We start from the raw sequence: 26,034 nt of genomic DNA on the forward strand, positions 1-26,034 counted from the left end.
ATGTCACTGGCTTGTAGTATCATCAAACTAATGCACAAAATGTTAATTTTTCTAGTTGATTCAATAGTATTGAAATTATTCATATGAAAGACTGCTAAGTGGATGTTTACACTCTGGCTTTGGAATGTAATGTAAAGAATTATAGGAATTCAAATGATCAGAGTTATAGTGAAAAAATGACAAATAGTCTTGGGTCTACTAATGATGGTTCTTTCAGGGGATAAAAATGACCTTGAATTTTATGAGAAAGAATAAAGATTTGAAGAAATTATAGAAAATCTTCTTTCCCAACTATATCAGAGAGAATACATATACTTCAGTTTAATTTTGTTTGTTGTCATTGGCATTATTTTACAAACAAAGTCAGAATTTGGGAAAGGATGGCATTGAGATAGTGTGAATTTAAAGTGACATAAAAGGTATCAAGAGAGCAAAATATTTAGATGAATCTGGAATGGTATATTCCTGGTCACTAGCTCTACAGTTCACAGATGACCATTAATCCAAAGAAAGAAAGAAAATAATCCAGAGAAGCCATCAGAAAGAGAAATTTGCAATATTTACTCTGTCTTCTCATTAAAATTATGCATTCTTATTGTGATCCACATTCAGGAAAGGAAAAGAAATGGAAAATTTGATAAATATGGAAAAATATTATACTTTGAGAAGGAAGCCTAATGAGAAAATTCACATAATTTAAAATATACGGGAACTTTATTTTTTCCAAACTCTTTGGTGCATGATTTTTTTCTTGCTACAAAATTCTAGGAAGTTCAAATGTGGGAAGTTGATTTACTATTATGTGGATACTTTAGTAGAAGTCTATAATGCCTATCTCCATGATGCACCTACAGGGAAAAGAATGTAAAATAAGAATGAGAGTGAGTTTAAGACTCAGAGGCAAAATAAAATGCTGGGGTTTTTATTTGGAAAATGAAATTGGCATTTGCCAATTCTGTGCAACCATCTGTTATAAAATAACTTTACCAAATTTAAAAACCTACTTGGCTTCACAAATGTTGGAGATATGAAGGCAGGAGAATAGAGAGGGGAAAGAAAAAAAACTAGGTGAAAATTTTCCATAGAAAAGTTATATAAGGAAGAAGGAGACATAGAGTGTTGTGACTTCCTTAGTACAAACATGGAACTGATATTATTCAATGCTGTGACAACACTGTATAAACCTGTGATTAAGAATTTATTTACTAGGGCCAGGTGCATGCCTATAATTCCAGCAGCTCAAGAGGCTGAGGCAGGAGGATCCAGAGTTCAAAGCCAGCCTTACCCAAAGTGAGGTGCTATGCAACTCAGTGAGACCCTGTCTCAAAAAAAAAAAAGGGGGGGGCTGGGGATGTGACTCTAAGCAACTCAGTGAGACCCTGACTCTAAATAAAACACATAAAAAATGCTGGGGATATGGCTCAGTGGCTCAGTGGTTAAGTGTCCCTGAATTCAAACCCTAGTATGAAAAATAAAAAAATACTTAATGAATCAATTAATTAAAAATGGAATAAAATATACCTCATAGAGTGGTTGTTGGAATTAATGATTTTTTAAAATCTTGGGAGAAATTTATTCATAGTGGGTTCTCAGTCAGTATTTATATTTGTTAAAATTTTTGTTCTTTGATCAAGTCTAACATGCACAGTTTGTATCTATAAAAAACTTGTAGAAAATATATGATGGATGATATTGTCATTTTAAATAACATGATGACCTGGATCATACTTTGACAACTAGTGTTCTTTCTTTAAGGTACATGAGATTATGACAGATCCTACCACAGATTAAGTCTTATATTCTATCTAACATTTTTATTTGTTTGTTCATTTTTACTACTAATATTATTAAACTTAGTATATCTTAAATTTGAAAACTAAAATGGAACTAATATTATGCAAAAATGGTTAATGCAAAGTTATTTAAGGTACTGTGATTACGTTTTTTCTAAGTATGTCTTTCTCACTTGGAAGCCTTCCTCCAGGAGTTTGTGAAACATGCTGACATTGTCTTTACTGAGCTCCTATTAGAAGAGTAATGGAGAGATGTCCATGGAGAATTTCACTGCTTTCCTGGTTTGAAATTTTATTACCTCAATTCTATAGCAAAACTCTCATTTTGCTGAAGCACATTGTGCCTAACATGCCAATAAACAGATTGTGAAAGTTCTATTTTCTGAAAACTTCTTTTTATGTAATTATCTTTATAGGGTCTTCGTTATTACTTAGTAATTTTGTTGAATTTTATAATTATAATTACAATTATCAATTATAATTTTTTTCTGATATTTAAAATTAATTTTTATTGCTTTATAGCATCATTTTTTCTTGTGGAAAAATTTTAGTCTGATTATTTTTTGTTTTGTAGTCATCTATTTTATTTTTCATGATTTTGGTTTATTTGGGGTTTTAATGTTTTCTTCAAGGAAGCTTTTATAGTCCACTGAGTTCTGAAATATCTGAAACACAATATATTTATAATACTTTTTAATGAATTGTGCATGTGTATATATTTTTTTGTTTTATAAGCTAGTATTTTTTAATCTATAGAATTTTATCTTTGATTCTGAGGAATTATCTTGTACTATTTCTTTGATTATTTTTTATTCTTCTAGAGAATGAGTGTGGCTGTGTTCTAAGCCAGATAACAAGTTCAGATTATTCTCATCCTTCATTAATCATCCTTCTTCCCCTCTCTAACTCTGAGGACATTCATTCTTGCCCATTTGATGCAAACATTACTAACTCTCTTATAAAATGTTTGTGACACACTGAGAATTAGTATATGGTAGCTTAAGCTAAATGAAACTTTGTTATATGACTAAATGTTTGTATCTATAAAAGCTTGTAGAAAATATATGATGGATAATATTGTCATTTTAAATAACATTTTGATACTACCTAACCAAGAAAGAGAAAAGGGAATTAATTTTATTGGAAATCTTAAAAATCCAGTATTATACTGTGCTGACCAGAAAATAAGTAATAATAACAATAATTCATAAAATACCCACAAAAAAAGAAGTACAAATCTCAAAAAGTTCATAGCCTATTAGGGCATGGATACATGAATAAATGAATAAGGTTAAGGTTATATTTATGTGCTATAAAATAAATGAATAAAAGTCATGCTGATATTTCATAGAATTAATCCATATATTTCCATGTTTGAAGAGTGGGATTTGAGAGGTGTTGTATTTTAATAGTTTTTGAATTAGTCATTTATGGTGTGGTAAGTACATATATGAAACTGAAGTGTACATACCATGAATCACATACATACTGCCTAAGATAATCATAATCTTGTTAATTATAAAACTATAATAATCTTAGTAATTTTAAAAATATTCCTAGATTTCTTCACTTGGTGATTTATGGAGCAGAATATTAAAATGTTGAATGTATTTGGAGAATAAAAGTGACATGAAATGTTAATCAGCCTTGAATGTCAAGCTGAAGAATGTATTGTACAAATTTAGAAATGGGGATTTGAATGAGTCAGAGTAGATAAATATATTTTAAGAGGGTAGTGTTATTATCATTGAAAGCTCAGCATTAGGAAATCCTAAGAAATTTATATACTAAAAAATATTCACTGTATTTCTAACACAGAAATCATATAATTAAAATTACTCTTAAAATTTGATATGTCATCTATTCAGTTTCTACTACTTAGTATAAGGGAAATGACCAATACAACACTAGAAATATACTCTTTTCATATTCTGGAATTGCAAAGATGATATCACTTGTTAGGATTCTTTAAATGATTAAAATCACTTTGGAACTATTGCAAAGACTGCTCAAGATATTGAGGTTTTATTATTACATATATGCCATGTGAGAGTTTAATGTTTTAGACTCTATACAGTTGATTTATGTCAACATATTAGCATTATTTTCTTTATATATAATTTCTCTATATCTAATTTCTTGTAATTAGGTATATATGGCAGTAGAATGCATTTTGACACATCATACATAATGGAATAAAACTTCTCATTCTTCTGGTTTTACATGATGTAGAATTATACCAGTTGTGTAATCATATATGTACATAGGATAATAATGTCCAATTCATTCTGCTAAGTATATTTTTTAAAGGGGGTAGGTGTGTAAGCATTTATAGGTTTAATCTTTGGAGAGAAGCAAGTATCAACCCAAATGGTATAGAATTAACAAAAAAAATGTTCAACATGCCTTTGACTTGTTTTAGTGATATATTGTATCTCTAGATATTAAGAAAATATAATGTAGCACAATTTCATAACTGATGTCATATGGCATTACTTGAGCTAATCAAATAAAATTTTTCAACTTCTATCTGCCTACTGTTTGTTGCATCTGTTTGCTTGGTTCTCACCATATATTTTAGCATATGAAAGTCACTTTAATTTTTTAACTTTTCAATTTTTAACATTTATTTTCATGCACATTTCTGCAAATGTAAACTTGAAGGAAGGTCACTGAAAATATAAAAACTTGGATTTTTGATGAAAATATTTGAAAAACCTATATTTAAACACATAAATATGGATAACTCACTTTTTTTCAGAGTCACCACTACCTAAATGTCCACCACCTATGTGGCAATAGGTAAAAAAGAACATTTGCTTTACTTTAAATGTGTTTGGGATCCATTGAATAGGAAGTGGAAGTGAGATAGGGGAGATTTGTGGGTTTTGATTTCAGAATGCCCTCGAACTACTAAATGTACTGTAGAACTTTATCTGGACTCCTTTTTATCTGAAGAACCTAAAAGAGTGAGATAGTTGTTCCTTCTCAGTATTTGGGATGAACTCAATACTCTCAGGTTAAAAAATTCTAGAGGAGTATTTGCAAGGGTTCTCCTCCACCAGGAGATTCCTCTATCAGTAGAACAAGCTTATACTGCTACTAAGCATATCCTTTCTTAATATTTATAGTTTATATAAAACTGTCACTGCTATTTTATGTCTGGTAATTTCATATGTGAATATATTCTCCTATATCAATTTATTACTTTCACATCTCATGATTTATATCTTAAATTTTATGGTAAATTAATTGAGAGCAAACATCATTTAGGTGTTCAATTAATGTGGTATTTAACTCTTATTCCATAGTCTATGACTGTTCCTTCCCAAAGTTTTTCAATTCCAGTGTTACATTTTTTGAGCTATTCTGTCAATATTACTTTTATTTATTTATTTACTTATTTTATGGTGCTGAGGATTGAACCCAAGGCCCTGTGCATGCAAGGAAAGCACTCTACAAACTGAGATATATTTCTAGCCCTTAAGTATTACTTTTGATCAATGTAATTATATCAATATATATTTTATTAGCCTAGGATAGACTGGAAAAAACAATACCTATTCTGAAATCATTTCTTGGAAGTTATGATGTCTTTAAAAGCCAAGTGTGTAAATATTTGTATTTCAAATATTTATTTTTCAGTATTCAATAAAGAATATTGAGCATGGTTAAATTTAACATAATGTATTATAAACATAATTTGAATATTCTAGTTGATATAATATTGAAATGTTTTCCATTTTAGTCACAGAAAATTTCATATTCAGTCAATCAATGGTTATCTATCAATTTTTCAATGTTTTATATCCACAAACATAGAAAGTATAATGATCTTCACTTAACAATTGCTTATGAAATGATTTATGGTATGCTTTACTTAGCATATCCTCTTTTACAGATGACACCTGACATTGTACATTTTTTAATATTAATTCTATCCATTCTTTTCATTGAAAATCTCTCTTCAAAAAAATGTTCCTTAGAAGGCATTTCAATTTTTTTTGCTTCCTGATTATTATGAAGTGACATTTTAAATGTATTTTTGAATATGCTTTCTACTTGTAAATACAAATTATAGGTCCATGGAAATTTTAACATAAAAAACCTCAAATTCTAATTACTTTCTGACTATACTTAAACTACCAACTTAATCTTTATAAGCCTCAGTTTCCTCTTCTGTAAAATGAATGAAACTAACATCTGCATATCATAAATAAGCAACAATGAAGAATGTTTTGATTGTGATATGTCATTACCATCATGTAAAAAAATCCAGAATAACCAGAAGATAGGAAAACACTGAGTTTATTCTTATTTATCTAAAGAAGTATGCATCTCAGATTTTAAAAAAAATTAATACATAGTAATTTTGCAGGATTTGTCAAGTTTTTGAAACACATTAATCTGAGAAAGAAGGAGAATAAAATTGGGATGCTTATATTTGGAGTCTATGTTGAATCTTTCAATTTACAGACTTGGTTATATGTGGATCACAATGTAGTGTTTTAGAATTAGAACATTTGTTCAATGACATCCTTTTCAGAGTTGAACGGTTTGATGTTAATTTTGAGGGAGAAGGCAGAATTCTGGAATGAAAAGTAAAATTGTTATCAACATTTAAAAATTCCAGGCAATACTTTCCAGTAATGGTGAAACCATGTTGATATAGTAGAAAATCAAAGTTAAATTAATGTGCATAGAACAATCTCTGGCCTCAGATGGATTCAGGTATTAGCATGTTTCCTTGTGCTCATTCTGGAAGCTGAGCTAAATGATTTACCATCAATATGTGGAATCATAAATAATCCAGATAATTACCATTACCACATGAGGTGTTATGCTCTTACCTCAAGCTTCCTGGTGTGGTTGTTCAAATCTCCACATGTAGCAGGCTTTCAGTATGTGTATGTGATTACTGAACATGATGCCCCACTGCCAGACAAAACCAAAAAATTACTAACGTCAAGATCTGAGAATATCAATATAGAAAGATATCAAGAAGAAGAATATTATCTAAATTTATAGCCCATCCCAGATTCCAGGAATGCCTGATGTAAACTAGGAGAAAAGATTCCATCCAAAATCTAAAAATCCCATGAAAACAGATTTGGGAACATATTTTGTTCTAATTTTTTAAAATTCCTTTCATTTTGATTTTCAGATCTTTTTTGTAGAAGTAAAATCCCAATGAACATTGCAGGACTGAAAGCACAACATGCGTTTCCCTTGAAAGGCAAAAAATTATATCTAAAGTGGTTCTCCCATGAACTACCGCTTGTTCAACTTCTCGAGTGTCCTAGATGAAGGTGTCTATGGTCTGGGTCACACTGATCTTCTCCAAACTATTGCACAGTGAAATTCATCCTGTTTTATGAGCCTTTTATATAGCATTAGTCAAAAGCTTGAGTAGAAAAGAAAACAATACCAAATTACCCTTGAATGGTTAGGATGTTGGTTCTTAAATAGAGACCCATTATATTTTACTTCCTGAATTAAGTAATTTATACTTTTTTTTTAAAAAAAAGTGTATAAATTGGTAACAAAAATAGGACCTTGGTGGTGTCAGAAATGCCTTACAAGATGAAGATGGTTTATCAAATTTGTACCAGTTAACAATAATGACCAGTTGACTATTGTACCACAAATCTTGTATTAGGCATCTGCCACCATAAAATGCTTACCAAAGCACCTCAAAGAGAACTGTTAAATTATATTGTGATGTTATGTACTACTTTTTCAGAATATTCCAGTGTTTGGCAATTCAAGTTTGCAAAGGTAAGATCTTTAGGTAGATCTAAAGCAAAAAAGAAGTTAAGTCTTAACTTGTAAGATCTTTGAAAATGAGACAGGTTCCAAGCATGTACCATCTGTTCTCTCTTTTCTGATTTCTATTTCTTAAATGTTCTTTTACAAAAGCTAGTTCCCGTGTAAGGTCCTCAATACATACTTAACGGAATGAAATGATCTAGTTTTCATCCTATCCTGTGATAAAACGTTTCGGTTACTGGATGGCTGGCCTGTTATGGTATTTGCCATTTTTATGATCATGTATAGGTTAAATCTAATTAACTGGGAAATCAACTCATTCATTACAAATAAAAAAAGTAGTTTTAAAGGAAGTTGTTGGTCCTCAATAAATATGTATAAATACAACAAAATTTTTTGTATTAATTAGTACTCAAGTTGTGGATTCATGCAAAAGAATGTATGAACAAACATTAAAAGTAATATTAAGAAAAAGAATTGCTTTAATGGTTAACAGAATTCAAGGCAGCCTTCAACCCACATGGAAAGAAGGTAGCTATGGAAATGAAGAACAAAGGAATGTAGGTTAAATCATGCTAATCTGCCTTTTTTATGTGCTTCTTCAGTGAAAACTCTCTATAATTCTGATGTTTCATTCAGAATATAAGGTCTCCAGGTTCTGAGCCATTCAACTTTTTTTTTTTAAAGAGAGAGTGAGAGAGGGAGAGGGAGAGGGAGAGGGAGAGAGAGAGAGAGAGAGAGAGAGAGAGAGAGAGAGAGAGAGAGAGAATTTTCATATTTATTTTTTAGTTATCGGCGGACACAACATCTTTGTTTGTATGTGGTGCTGAGGATCAAACCCGGGCCTCACGCATGCCAGGCGAGCACGCTACAGCTTGAGCCACATCCCCAGCCCCTCAACGTTGTTTTGACAGGTGTTGAGGTAAGGCTTCTCACATTTATAGATAATAGCTCCCAGGACATTATTTGAGTCCCCTGAAACATTTTTCCAGGTCTTGCAATGTGGTGATGTTGGGAGCCACTAATGAATTGTGGGCTTGTCTAAGCCATCTCTAAGCAGAGGTGTGCCCCTTGGAGAACCCTCAGTGTCATCTCACTGCTTTGACACCATTTCCGTGGCAACAACCTGCTCAAAGAGAATTCTGTGATGCCACGGAATTTGTTGGTTCAGACAGCCAATAAATAGGTTCCAATGCAACTCCCTGGGTTTGGAAAGAGAGACAATTGTTTAAGTAGCCCTGGGGCACCAGCTGCCTGCAAGAGGAAGAATTACCAGGACTGTGATAAGGCTCCCTTCAGACCAACTTCCCCACAGTGTCTGGCTTCTCTTTTACCCTGAAGAACTCTTCCTCACAATAAATCCCTTTGATCTGCTCCCTATAAATAAAGCACACTGAGCCTCACTTTTTGTTGGAGATCTGACCCATCAGGTACAATCCTCCCAGCAGGCCTCCTCTATAAAACTATTTTCCTGTGTCTTTTATTCTTTATAAATTATTTCAGACTTTTAATTTCTCAGCCAGCTTACACCTCTGTGAGGTTGTCTGATCCATCATTTGTGCAAGTCACAGTGACATGATGATCTCTAGAAACAGAGAGACCTTGGTCCTGCCTATTACAGTCACATATGGGAATAGTTAATGAGACCAAGAAGGAGTTCATCACATTGTCTTTAATCCAGTGGTAATTTAAGGCACAAGAGTTTGAGAATCTTTGGGTTTTGCTACTTTAGGTTTAGAGTTACATTCATTCACTTCTCTGAGAATTAAAACCTTTTTTTAAAAATTTTTTGCAACATTCAAAAGAAATGAGTAACTCTGTCTTTAGTGGGCTCCCAAGGGACAGGTTGAGATTCCTAGGGAGGATATCAAAAAATCAAGTAAATGTCATTTTTAGAACTCAGGCAAAGATTTTAGCTCATCTTGAAAATAAGAAAATAGTGACACATATGCAAAACCATTAAGCTGATACTTAAATGAAATCTCTTTGAATATGATCAAGGGAGCCCTGAGATTTGTGTTTTTTTTTTTTTAAATGTCCAATCTTTATAGTTTTAACCAAAATTATACTGATAACTAATTACATGTAAATGACAAACAACCTCAGAAATGTTAGCAAAGATTTCCCATCAATATTTAGTGAATGCCATGCTTCCTTGTCTTGTTTAGGTGGGCTGGGGCCAAGGGCATTCCATTTTGTTGTCTAAGCAGATAACTTTGAGAAATAGTCCCATGAAGTTTTCATTCATACTTCTCCCGGTATTTTTTTTTTTTTTTTGATTCTGGAGTCTATTGCTGGTATATTAATACAGGTTATTTACAGCTGTTCAAAGTTTTTTCTCTTCGAGTACCATCAGGGCAAAGATGTTAGTAAGAGCTCTCTGTCAAAATGAGCAGCCTACGCATTTTTTCTCATCCCCATTTCATTCCCCACCACCTACTGCAGTAGCATGAGTGTGCACAAAGTCACACAATGTGTAGAGTGTTCTAGAATGAGGTCAAGAGCCCTCCTTGATCCTAAAGCATTCCAAAATTATGATACATGCCCAAAGTGTACTTATTACTAGTGTCTCCATTAACCCTCTTATCTTTAAACTGATAAGATCTGTGGAGGGGGAGGATTCCTGCCTTCTGGGCAGATTTTGCCTCTGGCAAGAAGTCAAATTCACTGGATGAAGTGAGATCTGTCAGAGGTTCACTAACTGAGGGTTTCCGGTCTCAGTCTTAAGATATGAACAATTAATTGTAAGTCTTGACATTGTAAAGGCTTTTTCTAATAAATCTATCTGAATCATAGCTCAGGAGAGGAGGTTAGATTATTGTGAGTTTCATTTTCTTCATGTAACAGAATTGAAGTAGCAGGGCTTTAAGTATTAAAATGATGAATAGACATGAATAGGTGAGAAAATAATAGAATTTCCTAGAAAGTAGGGCAACTGGTTGAGAAATATTGTGTTTTTATTAATCAACAAGCATAAAGTGGAAGGAACCATCAAATTTAAAGAAGATTCAAAAATAAAATTGGCAGAAGCCTCTGCTAATTTAACTAGGGCTTATTATCTGTAAAAGAAGTGGATATGCTCTTGCCTCTGGGTCAGGAAAGATATAGATAGCTATGGGACTAGGACACTAAGTGAATTCCAAAGGAGGTCTCATGTTTAAATAGGTAGGATTGTTTATAATAATTACATAACCACATGTCAGATAATTTAAAGAGCTAACTCACACACACACACAGACATTCACACACATAGACACACACACACACACACACACACACACACACACAATCTGTCTTTTAGATTTTTCATGGAATAGAATCTACTATCAAGGAGAAGGACTTGGTTAAGTCACATAGCTTTAGTGATTTCAGAAAAAGAGAGAACCACTGCTGCTATAGTCAAGAAAACAGTGATTTCTGTAACTGTCTCCATTCTATTGGTTTGGTAAACTCTTGATATGCTTATAGATTGTTAAAGGCATTATAGGCAGAGATGTACCTCCTTTTGGGTAATTCATGTCCTAGGAAGAATGAAATTTATTCAGAAAAAAATGTGTAAATTCACTTTGGAAACAAATATAATCTTTCTAAATTAAAAGAGCAAGTACTCATATAGATTATTACAACTATCATTATTTAAAGAAGAAACCAAAATGGTCACATACATATACATATTGAATAAGGAGAGAAACACAGACCTTTAGAACATGATAATTTAGGTATTATCTAGATTTGTTTTTGTTTTCCCATTAAAAAGGAAAGCAAAAAAAGGCTATATTGACCTAATTCTGAAGAGATACCAAAAAAAAAAAAAGAAAAGAAAAAAGAAAAGAAGCAAATAAAGAAAAAAAAGAAAAGAAAGAACAGAGATATACAACTTTAAAATATGTAGTCAGAAGCAGTGTAACAAGATGATTGTCACATTCTAAACAGGCTTACATGTGTTCCCTGTTCAGTGTATTTTTGACTTGTAGAGCACCTATAAGAACAAGAAATGAGTCAAGAGTTCTTTTCCTACTATTTGGCTTTAGACTATTGTTTTTTATCACTATTTCCCCTGATTTAAGAGCACATTTTGTGAGCTTGCTAGGGATTTACATGTGTCCCTGTGAACATAAATTAGTACAGTAGGAGTAATCTTACCTATGCAAGTGGACTTTTCCCCACACAGGTCAGTACTCTTTTATTTGGGTTGGGTTGAGGCCACAAAGACAGCAGTTAGTTATATGATCTACAACTTATTATTGAAGAGGAAAGTTCTTAGGGAAGTTGAAGAAGAAACCATAGGAGAATATTTAAAGTGTCAATTCCACTTGCCCAGTAAATGCCTCATTACTAAATTAGTGGGTGTGCTTGCAAGCAGTAGCCAGAATGATCTCTTTTCAAAATTGTGAAGTAAAAAGCAGGATCAGGAACACAGGGGAAGTCTGGGGATTATCAGAGGTACCCACAGCCTGAGTGAACTTACTGGCTCTGAAGGACAGTGCGTCGGACTAAGGCAATGATATAGCATCCAGATAATCAAATTTTTCCACAGTTATCCCAAACAGCAACAACAACAAATTTTCATATTTGTTTTTATTTCATAACTTTATTTAAATATATTTCATGTACCATAAAACTGACCTATATAAAGCTCCCACTACACTGGTTTTTACACATTCACAGAAGCTATATTCAGAAAAAATAGTACTATAGAACACTTTCCAACATACCACAAAAACTTTTGTACATTTTAAATGTCTATTAAATTATAAATTCTCTACCATCCCTTACTTCAACCCCAGACAACAGTGGATGTAACTTTAGTATGTAATGGATTTGCTTATTCTAGAAATTTCACATAAGGGAAATCAAGTAATATGTGGCTTTTGTGATTTTTTTTTTAATTTAACATACTATTTTGTGGAAAGCAGTGACTTGGATCATTGCCTCGAACTGCCTCCTGGATGCAGCTGCACTTGCTTAGGGAACTTTCTGTGCAAGGGTGCAAGAAAAAATTTCCCGGTTGCTCTGGTGGTGCCCTGCTTGAGGAGGTTCTGGGAAAGGCACAGAACTATCAGTCTTGACCCTGAATTCATACACCAATTGTCATGGATAGAGAATTATGAGCTGTCTAGATAATTATAACAGTGTGCCAGTGTTTTGAACTTCATGCCTGACTTCTTTGAAGAAACTTTTTCACAGAAACCCTTTTGATAATAAAACTTATATAAAAGACATGCTGAGCTAGCTATGAGTCATTGTTCCTCCACCAGAGGTTGGTGTCCCACCCAGTCCCAGCTTTGTCTCTATGAATGTTTGTTTTTCTTTCTTAATCCCGTATCCCCCACATTTTTCAGATTTCTAAGGTTCAACATGTAATACACTATGTTCAACATTTATCCATGTTTTAGTATGTGCATGTCCTTTTTTATTTGCATGTAATATTCTATTGTGTAGATGTATCATTTTTTTAATCCATTCAGTTTATGGGCAGGTGTGTTGTTTCCACCTTTTGGCTATTATGACTATTGCTTTTTCTATGCGCCTTTGTACACACATACATACACATACCCACAAGCTCACAAAAATCCTTGTATTCATATACAAGTTTTACCTTGGCAAATGTTCTCACCTCTGTTGTATATAGCTTAACTAGAAATGTTGGGTCACAGTACCTTGGTATTGAGAACTTTGAGGAATAACAAAATATTTTCTAAATTGGCTGCATAGCTGACGCTCAGTGTGTGAGTGTTCCAATTTCCCTACATTCTAACCAGCACTTTTTATTTACTATATTTTCTTTTTCAAGTCACATAGTGAGTGTAAACTGACATTTTTCCATGGCTTCAATTTGCATTTCCCTAAAAATGAATTAGGTAATATATCTGTTAATATGTGTATATTGGCTATTTGTTTACTCTCTTTGAAAATGTCTTTTTAAATTATTTGCCCACATTTTAACTGAATTACTTATCATTGTACTCTCACTTGTTAATTACCTAATTAGAAAATTTTCTTTCATTTTACCTAAAAAGAAAATATTTTATTTCATTGTTCAGATTTCTTTTCATGTTCTCAATCATATCTTAACGTATAATTTTTGATGAAAATCTAGTCTTTATGATTTTTCTTTGTTTGCTTTTGTAAACTTCTCAGTCACAGTTTACAAAAATTTACATCCATGTTTTCTTGTAGAAATTTTATAATTTTAGCTATTACATTTAAGTCATTGATCCTTACTAAGAAAATATTAGTGTAAGGTGTGAGACAGGGTATACAATCATATTTCACCTGTAGATATCTACACAGTTTGAACCAGCATCAAATGTTAAAAGACAGTCATTCACCACATGTTTTAGTATGTGTATGTCCTTTTTCATATTTGTTTTTATTTCATTACTTTATTTATGAAATTGAAATATCTTGGTACCCTGGCTGAAAACAAATGACCACATATTTAGTTCTCAATTCTAGTTAAATATGGACTCTTAGTTCTAATTTATCATCTTACCTGTCTATCCTTATATAGAAACTCACTGCCTTGATTATTGAAACTGTGAAATGTATTTTGAAGCTAGGAAGAATGAGTCGTATGAATGTTAGGTTTATCTTGTCAAATTTTGTAAAAAAAAATTTAAATATAGTCAAAGTTTGTGTTGAAGATGTACATCAATTTTGGTAGAATCTTAACAATTTTAAGTCATCCAGTCCATGAACATGGAATGTCTTTCATGTATTTATATCTATTTTAGTTTTTTTCAACATTGTCTTATAATTTCTAGCACACAAATCCTTCACATTATTTTGTTAAATATATTCTTAGCATTTTTATTGTAGCTATTATACAAAAACATTGTAGTTTCAATTTTGAATTGTGCATCAATTGGCAATGAAAATACAATGAATTATGTATGCTGACTTGAATGAAGTCTATCATGTTGCTAAACTAGCTTATTAGTTTTAAAAATTTAGGTACATTATTTTTGGTTTTGTATATAAGGTTATACTGTTCAGAAAGCAATAACAATCCAGGAATTGAAGAGAATTAGCTCAACCTGATTAAGAGTATCTCTGTAAGCCAAAGCGAATATCACACTCAGTACTGGAAGGCTAAATGTTTGTCAGGCAAACAAAATGAAAGGAAGACATTTTTACTTTTATTTATGAAAGGGTTTTAGATTTTGTGAAGTGATTTTTCTGTTCCTATTGAGATGATCGTGTTTATTTTGTCTTTTATTTAACATATATGATGTGTTACAATGACTGATGTTGGATGTTAAATGAAACTGGCACACTGGGAAGAATCGTCACTGGTTAGTTGTGTATGTTTCCTTTTAATTATTGATGGATTTAATTTTTATGCCATTTAGGTAAGGATTTTTGTGTATATTCATAAAATATGTTGGTCTGTATTTTTCTTGTGGTATCTTTACCTGGTTTTTCCATAAAAATAATACACAGAATAAATTGGTAAGTATTCCTTTGTCTTCTATATTTTTAAATAAATTGTGAAATTTTGGTTTAAATTTTCTTTGAAATATTTAATAGATTTAACCATTGAAAACTTCTGGCCTCAATAAATTGAAATATAGTAAACTCACAGGTACTATATGTTCTGATTACAATAAAATTAAATATCAACCACAAAAGTAAATTAATGCAATTCACAAATATGTGAAAACTGAAAGCATCCTCCTAAATAAACAGTAGTTCAAGTAAGAAATTACAAAGGTACAAGATACTTTAAAATGAAATAAAATCAAACAACTTATAAAATGTTATGAAATATAGTTAACAATTCATACTGTGGATTTTATGTGTATAAAATTATTTTACTGTAAAAGAGGAAAGACATAGAGTTAGTCAGAAGTGAGAGATGCTTTGCCCTTCCACAGGTCTTCCTTGGGCAGGTATACAACTTTAGTGGGATTCCCAGAAAAATCAGAAATTTCGAAGTTCCCAGTTGTCTTTAGGATATCCTTTTAAAATGCCTGTGCATGATCTTCTTTCCTTAGCTGAAATCACAGCCTTAGGTGGCTGAGCTTGCTATTATTTAGGTAATGACCATGGAATGGGATTACCTCCAACCCACATGCTTACCATCTAATGTGCTGAGTTCTGGGTCAATATCAAATACCTACTACACTCTCAGAATAGAGATTTGACTGCAGACTGCAAGTTAAAAAAATGCTGACTGTACAATAGGTAGGGTACATTTAGTGGAGCTTCAAAACAAAGCCTGTTTTCTGCTGTGCTATTGTTTTTTGATCATTACACGACTAGGCTTGTGGAGTTGTGGGGAACATCCCCAAACAGAATGCTGTAGAACTTATGGTGTGAGGTTTAATAAATCTGTTAGATAATTTTCAGCTCTTTCTGTGGCTTTGACTAATTTCCAGAATTCCAATATAATTATTTTTTATTCCCTTGCTATGTTTTGTTATGGAGAGAGAGAGAACTTACTGAGGTCTTTGCTTCACCATTGTGAAAGTCTATATCTCAAGGTTGTCCTTAATAGGAAATTAGGATTCTTAATTTCCTTAGTATATCTGCATCAATTACTAGTATTATATGTTGTTTTTCTTAGTAAACATGGTGCAGTGACCAACATATTCAACTTTTCATCACTTGTGAGGCTGAATTATAGAAAAAGTTATTTCATAAGGAAGACTTTGAATATAACAACCAGAATATCATGTCCAACTTAGACAGTTTTTTGTTTCATTTTGTTCTGTTTTCCCTAAGTACTTCTCTTTTTCTATTTAGTTTGAAGGCTTTTTAAATCACTTTTTGAATCATCCCATTCTGTATTTTTTGTCCTTTTTTTCAATTAAGATTTTCCCTGAAATATGAATTAACCAATATATATCTCAGAGCTCTGGATTAAACATTCTTAGAACTAATTTACATTCCTCTGCAAATTTATTTCTATCTTGTGCAGGCTATGAAAAGTCTTTGATGATAGCTGTCAGTTCTGAGGAAGATCAGTTCTTAAAATGTTCCTTCCTTGTTCTAAGAATGATTTAACTATAAGAAGCAATTGAGTTTGGGAACTTTTTATTGTCCCAAAAGAAAGAAAAGCAGTTCAGAATGAGGGTTAGATAGAGAAAATGTGGGAACCAAAATGGGAAAAAGGTTAGTAATATAAGAGATATCACTTCTAGTTCTGGTGTAGAGGATCCAAAAGACAGTTTTATGATATTTTAAAATTTTTATTTTGCTTGGACAAAGATTTGTTTAAGGAAGTAATTTTGAATATGAATTTCTTTGGGGAGTATTCTCATATGAAAGAAAATGCACAATATTTTTGGTATTTTTTTCCATTTTGTTCTAAACAAGATATTCAAATACTCTTGCTAATAGTCCTTTGATGTTATTTATCAAGGAACTGAATTATATACATATACGTGTATATATATGCATATATATATACACATTTATGTATATATTTATACAAACATATATATGTATAGATACACATACATGTATCTATGTGTCTAAATAGATATACTCATTTATAAATAGAACATTCATTTACAAATTTAATTCTTTCTTGCAAATATTATCAGGAATAATAATTACATTATTTAGTTCAGTGGATAGCAATGTTATGTTAAAATAGACATAATAACTGTGTTTGTGCAGATAGTTTTAGTTCTCAGTGTAAATGCCCAGTGGACAATTAAACAAAAATATGCGTGGAGTTTCTTCATATGTAATTACATTTTCATTCATGCAATTATAACAGGAAGATGACTTCAGATCATAATTTAAGGAAAATTTTCTGCATAATTCTGTTCTGCTCATTCTTATTAGGTAAATGCTGTATTAGTAAGACTCTCCTCTCCATAAATGTAAAATATAAATGCTTTTTTAATGATTTAGTTTACTATTTTTTTGTTAATTGGGATAACTGTAAAATATATTGTTAATCTCTGTTATTCTGTAAGAAATTTAGTCAAACATAAAGTTTAGTGTGGTGTTTACAGAGATAGTGGACAGACAAAAGGTAATGTCTTGTGACATAGATGTGATGCCCTGAACAAAGGTGACATTGGTAGGAAGTCAAGCACTTAGCTACCAGTGTGTTCATAAGGAAACCCAATTATAACCTTTATCAAAAGTACCCTTTGAGACCTGCATCAGAACCCAGGCCCAGGATAAGTCCAGCAGACCCCAACTGGAACTCAGCCTTAGCCCAGGACCACCTCTGCTGCCCAGCAGACCCCTGCCTGAGCTCTGATCCTGGCTCAGGACCATCTCTTCCAATCTGTATGGGAGACCAGGCCCAGTGTAGGCCTAGGATTGCTGCCCTCCCCCACACACCTGGGTACCCAGACCTAATCAACTTCCATCTTGGGACATTGCAGCTATTGCCATAGCCCTCCCCATGCGTTAGCCTCTACTTTTTGACAACAAACTGGGCCTAGAAGCAGCTGCATTTCAGAGCAGTCATCCCAAAGCCAGTGTAAGCCCACACTTTCAGCCCCAAATCTGAAAGATGTTACATCCATCTTGGGACACATCCACTGCTATCTCAAATTACCTCTGCTATTGCTGCCACCACCTTTAGTTGCAGAAGCATCCAAGAATCAGATCATATACAGGGGGAGACCAATTTGTATTTGTATCCATTGTGGGATACTGGCAGGGTCTGGAAGCCCAACACCAAGGTGAAGTACAGAAAATCTGCATGGATACTACCAGATTGTAGGGTAGAAACTTTAATATCTCAGATAAACACTGAAAGAAAGGAAATCAAATAGACAACATGAAAAAACAGTGGAGGAAAATGCCCCAATCAAACCAGGATAGTGCAATAACAGAACCCATGGACAGCAAAGTTGATGAAATGTCAGAGAAAGAGTTAAGAATGTACATAATTAAAATGATCTGTGAATTAAAGAATAACCTAAATGAGCAATTACAAGCAAAACTTGATCACTCCAATAAGAGAACAAATACAAGCAACCATTGACCAGGAGAAGTTAATGAGTGTAATGCATTCCAATATTATCATGTATTTAAAAAATAAATAAATAAGAAGATAAGGGAGCAAATAAGGTAGCAAAAGATTAATTCAAGAAAGAGATAGAGATTCTGAAAAAAAAATCAGAAATTCTTGAAATTAAGCAGACAATAATCCAAATAGAAAACTCAATAGAAAGCATCACCAACAGAATAGATCACTTAAAGACAGAATGATAGATAATGAAGACAAAGTGTACAATCTGGAAATGAAAGTTGACCACACAGTGAAAATGGTAAGAAACCATGAACAGAACATCCAAGAACTATGGTTTAGCATCAAAAGACCAAATCTAAAATTTATTGGGATGGAGAAAAGCACAGTTTCAAACCAAAGAAATGCACAATCTCTTCAATGAGATAATATTAGAAAATTTCCCAAATATGAAGAATGAATTGAAAAATCAAATACAAGAGGCTTACATGACACCAAATGTACAAACTTACAACAAATCTACACTAGGGTACATTATAATGAAAATTCATAGTGTATAGAATAAGGAGAGAATCTCAAAGGCCACAAGAGAGAGGAAACAGATCATATATACAGGGGGAGACCAATTTGTATCTCAGCAGATTTTTCAATCCAGACCCTCAAAGCCAGGAGATTGTGGAACAACACATACCAAGCTCTAAAAGAAAATGGATACCAACCAAGAATCTTATAGACAGCAAAATTAAGCTTCAGATTTGATGATGAAATAAAAACCTTTCATGATAAACAAAAGTTGAAAGAATTTACAAAAATACAGAGCATCCTCAGAAAAATATCCCAGGAGGAGCAAAGGAAAAACAACAATGAAAATCAGCAAAGGGAGGGACTATACTAAAGGAAAAGCTAATCAAAGGAGAAACCGAGTTAAGTTAAAAACCAATAACAAACAAAATGTCTGGAATTACAAGTCATATTTCAATAATAACCCTGAATGTAAATAGCCTAAATTCATTAATAAAAGACATAGAATGACAGATTGGATTACAAACACACACACACACACACACACACACACACACACACAAAACAAACAAACAAAAAAAAACGACCCAACAATATGTTGCCTTCAAGAGACTTATCTCACAGGAAAATACAACCACAGACTGAAGGTGAAAGGTTGGAAGAAAATGTACCACTCACAAATACCTCTTAAACAAGTAAGGGTTTCTATCCTCATATCAGATAAAGTGGACTTCAAACCAAAGCTAGTGAAAAGGGATAAAGAAAGACATTTCATACTGCTTAAGGGATTCATACATCAATAAGACCTAACAAACATAAATATCTATGCCCCAAACAATGGGGCATCAATATAAGTCAAACAAACACTTCTCAAATACAAGAACCAGAGGTTACAACACAATAATATTGGGTGACTTTAATATACCTTTGTCACCACTGGATAGATCTTCCAAACAAAAATTAAACAAAGAAACTATAGAACTCAATAATACAATAAATTTGGACTTATAAGACATATATAGAATATTCCATCTATGAATGAGTAAATACACTTTTCTTCTCAGCAGCACATGGATCCTTCTCCAAAATAGACCATGTGTTATGCCACAAAGAAAGTCTTAGCAAACACAAAAATCAGAAATACTTCCTGCATTGTATCTGACCATAATGGAATGAAATTAGAAGTTAATGATAAAATTAAAAAGAGAAGCTACAACAAAACCTATAGACTAAACAATATGCTATTGAAAAACACATGGATAACAGGAGACATCAGGGAGGAGATAAACAAATTCTTAGAGGTAAATGAGAACTCTGATACAACTTATCAAAATCTTTGGGACACTATGAAGGCTGTGCTAAGAGGAAAGTTCATTGAATGGAGTTTATTCATTAAAATAAGAAAAAAGTCAATAAGTAAATGACCTATCATTACAGCTCTAAGCCCTAGAAAAAGAATAACAAACACAAAAAAGTAGTAGAAGACAAAAAGTAATTAAAATGAGGGCAGAAATTAATGACTTTGAAACTAAAGAAACAATTTAAAAAGTTGAAAAAAACAAAAAACTGTGTTCTTTGAAAAAAATAAATAAAGTTGACAAGCCCTTAGCCACTTTAATGCAAAGAAAGAGGGAGAAACTCAAATTACTAAAATTCGCAATGAAAAAGAAAATATCATGGCAGAGACCATTGAAATTCAGAAAACAATTAGAAACTATTTTGAAAATTTGTATTGCAATAAAACAGAACATCTTGAAGATACCAACAAATTTCTAGAGGTATATGATCAACCCAAACTTAGTCAAGAGAACATACACAATTTAAACAGATCAATTTCAAGCAAAGAAATAGAAGACACCATCAAAAGCCTACCAAGTAAGAAAAGCCCAGGACCAGATGGATTCACAGCTGAGTTCTACAAGACCTACAAGGAAGAATTAATACCAATACTCCTCAAATTATTCCATGAAATAGAAAAGGAAGGGATGCTTTCAAACTCATTAAACAAACCTAGTATCATCCTTATACCAAAAACAGGCAGAGAGAGACCAAGGAAAGAAAATTTCAGACCAATACCCCTGATGAACATTGATGCAAAAATTCTCAATAAAATTCTGGCAAATTGCATACAAAAGCGTATTTTAAAAAATGGTGCACTATGATCAAGTGGGGTTCATTCCAGGTATGCATTTTCAACATATGGAAATCAATAAATATAATTCAACAAACCAATAGACTTAAAGATCAGAATCATGTGATTATATCAATTGATGCATAGAAAGCATTTGACAAAATAGAGCATCCTTTCATGTTCAAAACACTAGAAAAACTATGGATAATAGAAACATACCTCAACATTGTAAAAGCTATCTATGCCATCATTATTCTAAATGGAGAAAAATTGAAGCATTCCCTCTAAAAAGTGGAACAAGACAGGGATGCCTTTTTTTGCCACTTCTATTCAACATAGTCCTTGAAACTCTAGCCAGAGCAATTAGACAAATGAAAGAAATCAAAGGGATAAAAATAGGAAAAGAACTCAAACTATCATTAATTGCTCACAACATGATTCTATACTTAGAAGATCCAAAAACTCCCCTAGAAAACTTCTAGAATTAATTAATAAATTTAGCAGTGTAGCAGAATATAAAATCAATAGCCATAAATCAAATGTATTTTTATACATCAGCGATGAATACCCTGGAATTAGGAAATTTTAGAAAATTAGGAATACTGCTTCATTCACAATAGCCTCAAAAAATAAAACACTTGGGAATCAACTTCTACAATGATGAAATACTTCTACAATGAAAACTACAGAAGACTAAAGAAAGATATTAAAACAGAACTTAGAAGATGGAAAGATCTCCCATGCTCTTGGATAGGCAAAATTAATATTGTCAAAATTACCATACTACCAAAAGCATTATACAGACTCAACGTGATTCCAATTGAAATTCCATTGTCATCCCTTATAGCAATAGAAAAAGCAATCATTCAATTAATTTGGAAAAATAAGAGACCCAGAATAGCCAAAGCAATCCTTAGCAAGGAGAGTGAAACAGGAGGCATCACAATACCAGACCTTATACTATACTTAAAAGTGATAACAACAAAAACAGCATGGTATTGGCACCAAAAAAGGTAGACCAATGGAAGAGAATAGAAGACACAGAGACAACCCCATGTAAAATACAGTTATCACATATTATACAAAGGCATCAAAAAACACATATTGGAGAATAGATAGCGTCTTCAACAAAGAGGTGTTCTAATAACTGGAAATCCATATGCTCAAAACTTAACTCAAAATGGATCAAGGACCTAACAATAAGTCAAGAGAGCTGGCACCTAAGAGAGGATAATGTAGGTCCAAATCTTTGTCTCATCAGATTAGGCCCTGATTTTCTTAACAAGACTCCTAAAGCAAATAAATTAAATGAATAATTAATAAATTGAATGGACTCAAACTAAACACTTTCTTCTCACCAAAGAAACAAACATTAGGGGAAGAGAGAGCCTAAATTTGGGGAGAAAATTTTTGCAAAAGACACACCAGATACAGCACTAATCTCCAAGATATATAAAGAACTCAAAAAACTTAAACAAACAAACAAACAAAAACAACAACCAAATTAATATATGGGCTAAGGAGCTAAACAGATATTTATCAGAAGAAGATATACATTCAATCAACAAATATTTGAAAAATGTATTCAACATGTCTAGTAATCAGAGATATGTAAATCAAAACTATTCTAAGATTTCACTTAACTCCAGTCAGAATGGCAGTTATGAAGAACATAGACAACAATAAATGTTCAAGAGGATTTTGGAGAAAAGGCACATTCATATATTGCTGGTGGGATTGCAAATTGGTGCAACCAACCTGGAAAGCAGTATAGAAATGCCATAGAAAACTTGGAATGGAACCACCACTTGACCCATCTATACCACTCCTCGGTTTCCAAAGGACTTAAAATCAGCATACTATAATAACACAGCCACATCAATGTTCACAGCAGCTCAATTCACAACAGATAATCTGTGGAAGCAAGCTACATACCCCTCAATAGATGAATGGATAAATATACTGTGGTATATATACACAATGGAATATTACTCAGCATTAAAAGAGAATAAAATCATGACATTTGCAGGTAAATAGATGAAGTTGGAGAATATCATGCTCAGCAAAGTAATCCAATGCCCAAAAACCAAAGGCTGAGTGTTCTTTCTGATAAGTGGAAACTGATCCATAGTGGGACCAGGGGAGGCATGGGAAAAATGGAGAAACTGTGACTGGCCAAAGGGTAGAGAGGGTGGGGAGGGTGCATGGGTGCTGAAAATATGGTAGAATGAGATGGAACTCATTACCCTAGGTACATGTATGACTGCACATATGGTGTGAAGCTATGTCCTGTATAACCACTGAAATGAAAAGTTGTGCTGCAATTGTAAAAAAAAAAACTATTAATAAATAAAAATAAAATAATTAACAAACAATTTTTTAAAAATGTATGCTGCCTAGTATTCCTCTCATCTAGAATTCTGTGCAACAATAGTGTGGCATAATGGAATTATTATGGACCCAATACCAGAGAACAGGCTGTGCTCATGCTACAACTCAAGTGTTGTTATCTATAGAAGATGAAAAGTAATTAGAGACATGTTCTTGCCTTAAAATTAGGATAAACTTTAAAGTAATAATAAGTATGATTTACCAAAGATTGATTTTGGAAACATTGTCAAGTGCAATATAAATTAATCCTCTTTTAAAGACATTCCAGTACATAGGAATGCTAAGCAATTTATGCAAAATCACACACAATGTGAAAGAAGCAATTTTGAAGGCATTTTGAAACATTTAAAATAATTTGTACATTTATGATATTTTTGTCACAATGTATAAAAACTTTTTAAGACTTAAAGCTATTAAAATTTTTTAAAACTTATAGTAAAACATATATGAAATGAATTTTGCTGTCTTAACTATTTTAAGCATATTATTCTATGTCATTTATTACACTCACAATTTATGAAACCATTACTATTGTTTCTAAGTTTTTTAATTACCCTACATTATAATGATAATTGAGAAAATAATGTCCATTCATTTTTCTCCTGCATTAGTTACTGTTAAACTCTAATCTGTTACTTTTAATCTTATGAGTTTACCTATATCAGACGTTTCATGTAAGTATAATAACACATTGTCTTTTTATATCCAACTTATTTCACTTGGCATAATGTCCTCAATATTCCTTCTTGTTACTGCATGTATTAAAACTCCTTTCCTTTTTGATGGTTCATGAGTATTCTATGTGTGATAGTATCACATTTTGTTTATTCATTCAGTTGTTAAGGGCCATTTGGGGTGTTTACAACTTTGATTATAGTGAATAATGCTGCAGTGAATATGGGTTTATAAGTATTTTTTCAAGTCTGTTATAACCTGCATCTGGAATGTCCTCTAAAAGCTCATGTGTTGAAAGTTTGGCCCCCAGTGCATCAGTGTTCAGAGGTGCGGCCTTCAGAAAGGTGAGTGGATCTTGGACTTTAATCTCATAAGTGTATTAACCCATGGATAAATTCAAAATATGATGGAACTATTAGGAAGTGGTGTAAACTGTAAAAATGAGGTTTAGCAGGACAAAGTGTGGGATTGAAGGCATGCCCTGGAACAGTTTACCTTGTCCCCATGTCTCCAACTCCTTGTTCTCTCTCTTCTCTCTGGTTGTCATGAGGTGAGCAGGTTTGCTCTGTCAAGATGATCTGCCCCACTGCAGGCTCAGAAACAATAGGGCCAGCCAACCATGAGTTAAAATCTCTTGTATGGCATCTTCTAGGCCTTGGAGGATTAAGTATTTATTTTAGCCTTCCTAATCTTGCTTTCATGGACCTGTTTTTCCAGAAAAATTCTAGTTAGGTCACTTATTTTCTCTGAGCCCATAAACATCTCTGTTTGATCATTGGGTGATACCCAGATCCTGATTTGCCTAGAGTCCATTTTTGATATGTTGTCATTGTCTCAGCAATAAAGGATGATCCAAACCTGGGTTCACATCAAATCTGCAGTTGCTGTATTCAGATTAAACCAGGGGAGTACTTAGAGTAGTCCAATTTTATATCCTCTCCTTAGGGGTAGGCCCAGATTACCATGTTGTCAGTTACTGTTGAGTTTTGCCTGCAGTTGGGCTGAATTAATAATTGACTCAAAACCAGATTTCTTTCTGTAGGCACCAATTTCTGCCAAAGCTGAGCCCAAAGCCTGCCAGGTCCAGCACCACACTAGGAAAGACTAAGGCCTCTGCTGTAATGGCTGCCTGTAATGGAATTGGACTCATTGATGAATGTCAATACAACAAGCTCTAGATGGATTAACCCACAAATCATTTCATAGTCTTTCATTGCCTCACGCATGAACATTTGGGGGACACTTTAGATTTAAACTATAAAAGCTTTCATTTCATTAAATGTCCATCATGACCCCTCAGTCATTGTGGTGTGAAGAAATATGTACACCTTGCCCTTGGAAAAACGTAATTCCTAAGATTAAAATTAACTGCTGGACAATGGTTTTTAAGGACTCTGACATTTGAAGTGGAGGATAGGAAAGACTGAAACCTCCTACAGGAAAGATTTTTGCAATGACTAGAAATATACAATTTAAAAATGAGAATAGAGTGTACCTTTAAATTATGCATTTAAGTATTTAAAGGAGAGTCAGAGAAGAATTCTCAAAATAATAATAGTAGATATAAGTTCTAACAAAAATTCTATGAAAGAAAATGTCACAACTAATTCAAAGAAAGACTGAATTGTGCAGACTGGAAGCAACATTTTTTTGTCTTTCATATTAAACTATCTAATCTTCATTATGGCAGGGACTTGTTCAAATGTGTACATTTTTGAATTTCTAGCAAATAGCAGAATTCTCAAATTATCATAGATGACCCATTAAGAATATGATAAATAAATGAACATGTGAATAAACAATTT

Source organism: Callospermophilus lateralis, unplaced genomic scaffold, assembly GCF_048772815.1.
Source record: "Callospermophilus lateralis isolate mCalLat2 unplaced genomic scaffold, mCalLat2.hap1 Scaffold_107, whole genome shotgun sequence".
Taxonomy (NCBI): Eukaryota; Metazoa; Chordata; class Mammalia; order Rodentia; family Sciuridae; genus Callospermophilus; species Callospermophilus lateralis.